We start from the raw sequence: 5,599 nt of genomic DNA on the forward strand, positions 1-5,599 counted from the left end.
GCGGCGCCGCGCTCCTCGGGCTCGGCCCGGCGGCCGCGCGTGGCGCGCTCCTGCCTCTCCCGCACCCCGGCCGGCGCACACGCGGCTCAGCCGCACGCGGGCACCCGCGCCCGCCGCCGCCCCGGGCGGGGCCGCCCCCGCGCGCAGCCAATCAGCGCCCGGGCGGGCGGGACGCCGAGCCCGCACCGCGGCCACCGGCGGACAGCACGTGCACACGCCCGCCCGGGCCGGCTCGCGCCTGGGGGCGTTGGCCCCGCGCCACGCGTGGACCGCACCGCAAGCACGCGACCTCTAGACCTAGACCTGGGGATGTCCCAGCTGACGCACCTCGGGCTCTCTCACTCCTGCCCACCCTATACCTCGTGGGGGACAGCGAGTGCATGTTTCTAGTTCATGGGCCCATAGACAACTCAGCCGCACTTACAGTTTACACATCTCTCTGCCTTCCCCACCTCCAGGACTTGGAGGCCACGGAGGTTCAAAGAGGCCACACAGATCTGTGCTCCAGAGAGCTCCGCGAGCTGGCCATCCTAGCTGTGTGGCCTCAGGCAAGTTTCTTACCCTCCCTGAGCAAATCAGGGATCACTGTGCTTGTGTTCAGGGCTATGACAGAGTTAAGTGGAAAGGCCCAGATAAGCTCTCAGCATCCTTTAAGGACACACAGCCAAGCTTCTTTCTTACTGGATTCCCCTAACGTCCATTCATCCTGGGAGGGCTGCCGGCTGGAGGTGTCAGGTGGTGCAATGACGCCTGGGAAGGACCCACAGGAGTTTAGCCCACCGAGAGAGCGGCCTCTGGAAGCCATCCCCAAGTGTGGGTACCAGTGAGGACGAGTCCCATCAGTTCCTGATTGACAAAGACCACTTGGGGAAGACATGCATGCCCTATTCTCTTAAGCCCCTTCCTTCAGGCCATTATAAATGCACCTGCTCTAGTTTAAGCCCCACACAGCCAGCCGGGCAGGGAGCACCAAGGAAGGAATCCAACGCCAGAAAGACCATCATGAGCCTTATGTCCCCCAGCTAGATGCTAGAGAGGGATCCAGACCATTTGGTTCTGAAGCTCATTTCTTGGCATCTTTATTACGGAGGGGGCGGGGCAGTTCCGTTTTCAGAACTCTTTCTAGCCGATTGAACTGACTCCCTCTACGATGTAGTGAGCCTCCGGTTACCCGAAATTACCCGAGACATTTGGGCAGATCCTAAGCTAGAGATTGTCAGTGAGGTGGGGGTGGGGTAGAAGAGACTAGACCTAGGGCAGCGAACTCAAGTACCCATGTAAGACCAGCAGGCAGGCATCCTTGTGGTCCTAGCTGGCTGAGTAGTGACTGGCTCCAACTGCAGTGTCAATGGCCACATGAGCCTCTGTAAAAGCAGGTGTATATTGGAATTAGTTTCCTGACTCTGAAAGCCAGAAGTTAGGGTGCTACTGTAAAACCCACGGGTGAGCAATCTTGTGAGCAGGGAGACAGCCTTAGCCCACAAGACTTAGGACCACTCCTCTGGTGGAAGAGCCACAGCTAGGAAGTTGCCTTCGGGGTGGAAAGTCTATACAGGTCTCAGTCACAGCTTCTGGGGGGACACCCTTTACCCTAGCCCCAGCTGCAGGAAACCCCTGCTGGTGTGGAGGCATTGCTAGTGTCTGGTTTGCATCCCCAGGTGGCCATGAGGCTATGCAAACAAGGGACTGGGCACAGCTGGGGACCCTTGAGGAACTAGGAGGGTGCCAAGGCCATTCATAGTTATGATCTGCTTCATGTCCTGAGTCTTCCTTAGCCCTCCTCCCCCCTCCCCGAGGAGTATGCAACCCACTGTCCCCAGCCCTCCCTAGGACACTAGCTCCTGCCTCTGAGAAGTACTCAGGTGTGCCCTCTCCTAGGAGTGTCCTCCCTGGCATCTGTTATTCTGGGTGTCCAAAGGTTGTAAAGGGAAGGAGATGTCATTAAATGTGCTCTTGCAGGGCCCTGGGCAAATGACACCCCTGGTACCCCGGGAGGTCCACAGATGGGCTGGGGGTGGGGTCCCCCAGTCATTGAGCACACTCAGGCTGTGCCCTACACTCTTCTCACTGAACCCCTGCAGCCAGGCTCTTAGCCTGATGCCAACAAGGACAGTAGCAGCAGTCTGGAGAGGACCAGTAACTGAAGAGGAATCTTGAAGCTCTGAGAAAGAGGCGTGTGATCTGGCATATGTGTGCTCTGACAGCTGAGGCCCTGTCTCCTCTCTCTCTCTGATGTTTGCTGATCTACGGAAGGGTGGGGTCTGCATAGGGTTTTCCTGATACACCACAGATGCACAGGGATAGTTGCTGAATTGACTAAGTGCAGTTTCCAGAACCCTCGGAGAAGAGCCAAGTACTCACTCTCTTACCAGCACAGTGAAACTTTGATTTGCAGAGCAAGCAGGTCAAGGTGGGGAGGACAGAAGCCTGGCTGAACTGGGACAAGCTCTGGGCCAGTCCCATCCCCTGGCCACCCACCCCCCCACCACCGCCCCGCTGCTCCGGGCAGGGCTGGAGGGGTGGGCGGGCGTTCCGTTATTTGCATGCCAATCTCCTCCTTCATGCCTGAGATCTAGAAAGAGCTTGTATTCCCAATGTGAGGCCACACACAGTTTCTTCAGGCCTCAGTTACCATTTTGTGACAGCCTCCCAGGTTGTTTTTAGAGTTGCAAAGGGCATGAGGGAGCCTGGAACTGGCCTCCCTCTGGGAAGGTGCTTTGCTCCCCAAAATAAAATGTGACCTTGCCCTTGAAGAATACAAAGTTAAAGGGGAGGCAACTCACTAAAACTAAAGTCCGACAGTCGACCGCTGCCTACTCTACAGGAGACTCCAGCTTTAAGCTCTACATGCTAAAGGCACCGTAGGCTACATATATGATTCAAACGTTTTCCCAATATCACATTTAAAAAGCAAAACGAAATAGTGAAATATGATGTAAAAATATGCATGTAGGCTGGATGGTGCCTGGTATGGAGTCTAATGAATCAGCTTACTAAGCCAGGCAGGCAGGTACATGCCTGTGATCCCAATCTCTGGGCAGTGATGGCAAGAGAATCAGGAGTTCAAGGCTATCCTGAGCTCTACAGTGAATTTGAGGCCAGCCTGGGCTACATGAGACCATGTTTCAAAACAGAAACAAAAAAACCAAACCAAGTCAAATCGTGAATTCAGTGGTTGTCTTCGGGCCCTTCTGTGAGGTGACGCCAGGTCTGGCCTAAGGTGACGGGCTACCCAGACCCAGGTTCTGTTCTCTCTGACATGTAGTGTGACCATGGAATGGATAAAGAGACAAAGCACCACACACCCTCCCACATAAGGGCATTGCAGAAGCTGTAGGCACCAAAACTTAAAGCCAAATTTACAATGTAAAAATATGTATCTTTAAGAGTCCCTTTTAAGCATAAATGTCTCGTGTAATTCAGTCCTTTTTTTTTTTTTTTTTTTTTTTTTTTGGTGGCTCAGAGTCACCCTGTGAACAAAGAATCCTTGGCTTTATGTGGAAGCCGATCCAGAGATAAGCTAGTCTGAGCCCCTGCATTGGGGGGTGGGAGCAGGGCAGCCTGACAGGTGCCCTTGGGGACACTGAAGTAAGCAGACTGACTTGTCCTCCAGGTAGGTGTCCCCTAGGTGGCTCTGCTCTCTCCCCCCTCACAGGCTGGCAGTTGCCAGCTCTCTCTGCCGCCGCAAAATCTCCTCCTAAATTGTGGTTTCTGGTTTATTGAAGGCTTTAGTGACCATCACTGTTGTTAGAATCACATGTAAATCAGGAGCCGGTGGGCTGCAAGCAAGGGACTTGTGGGTAGTGGAGCTGCGGAGCCCAGGCTGCTTGCCACCGGCTCCTCTTCTTATCCCAGGCTCTTGCAAAGATGTTTGTTCTAAGGATATTGGTCTTTAGGTTGGAGGGTAAGAGAGGTGTCGTTATAAATACATAAGAGGTTTATTAATGGCCGGGCATGCACAGACTAATTGCCTCTTCCTGTTTATGCACAATCAATCACGTCTATGGTGGGAACTACTGGCAAGCGCAGAGTGGATCAGGAAGATGTCCAGATGGGGAATGGCCTCAGCTGCTCCATCCTTCAAGTTCAAGACTTTCATGTCAAAACGAAACAACAGCAGCAAGAAAAGCCAACCAAAACGAAAACGTGCTCCACCCCTTTCCCTGTCCCACCGCCTTCTCCCTCTCCTCCCTCCCAGCAAGTGTGGACGGGAGGACCATTCCCACTGTGCCCAGCTCTCATCCTGGCTCCTTCTTCCCCTCTGTTCAACTTTCCTCTCCTTGGGATCTGGTACAGCCTCCTGCATCCTCGGTGTCACAAGCTACGGCTGATACCCCTGGTCCTCTCCAAGCTACACAAGCCAGGAGCCCTGAACACGGTCTCTCGCCATACCATGACCTGTGATGAGAGCGCCACACGAGTCTGGACCACGAGTCTGGACCACGAGTCTGCTGCCTCTAGCCCCCATTAATAAGTTGTTTCTATGTTGTACCAACAGATCTGGGCACACTCTCTGGGTCCCTCTGACGACTATACACTGCCCAAGATCATATCCAGATTCATGCCCTCATCTTCTCATTATCTCCCTTCCAGAGTCAGCTGCTCTGTCTGTGCAGACAGAGGTCCATCCCTGGGTCCTGCAGGCCAGTCCAGGGGCTTTGTGCCAGCTCCTGCCTTCTCTTCTTGCAGCCTTTCTGCAACTTCAGGCCACACGGCTCACCCCTGGTGGTCTGGTCTTAGCCATTTCCATTGGTCCTAAGCTCCCACTGGGAGTTTTGACTGTGTAAAGCAACTCCTCCTGGGTTGCCATGGCCTCTCCCTTCTGTTCTGGCTGGACCTCAAGACAGACAGAACTTCTATCATTAATGCGTTGTGCTGTTTGGCCATGACTCCCTTTGAGACTTGAGACAGACCTGCCACGGAAGCTCAGCCACCAGGTGACCCTGTAACTTCAGGCAAATCAGTGAACTTCCTCCCTGGGGCTCTGTGCAGCCAGGAGGTAGGGGGAGCTACGGAGGACTTTCCACATCTGGAATCACGTGACAGCTCATGCACTGTTCTTATTAATCTTAATAGCAGCCCTTTGAAGTGAGTTCTATTCTTAACTGCATTATCTCTATAGAAATGAGAACCGGGTGGGGAGGGGGGGTGACATAACTTGTCCAAGATGTCACAGCTGTTAAGTGGCAGGCTCAGATCTGCCTGGTTCCACAGTGGGAGCACATAGCCATGAGGTCTCTGGGAGGGGTAGAGAGAGGAGCTGGAGCACGCGAGAGTGGAGAAATCATGGATACGGGTCATGCAGGCCCGGGAGAGAGCTGAAGCCATGCTGGTCCAGGCTATTGATTTATGGACTACGGGGCCTGCTGGCTGTCCCCTCACCCCTAGTCGGCTTGGGAGAAGTAGAACAGCTCATAGCTGGAGGAGAGGCCCATGCCGGGAAACCACAAGGAAGGGGTAGGGTGATGCTGCGTCCAGAGACCACAGCTGGGCCTGACCTCCTTGCAGGCATGGAACAGAGCCTGCCTGGAGCAGAGCCAAGGGATGGGACCCCTGGGCAGCAGCTGGAGAGGTCAAGATTTGTTGGCAGGATGAAAAG

This window comes from Acomys russatus, chromosome 29, assembly GCF_903995435.1.
Source record: "Acomys russatus chromosome 29, mAcoRus1.1, whole genome shotgun sequence".
NCBI lineage: Eukaryota > Metazoa > Chordata > Mammalia > Rodentia > Muridae > Acomys > Acomys russatus.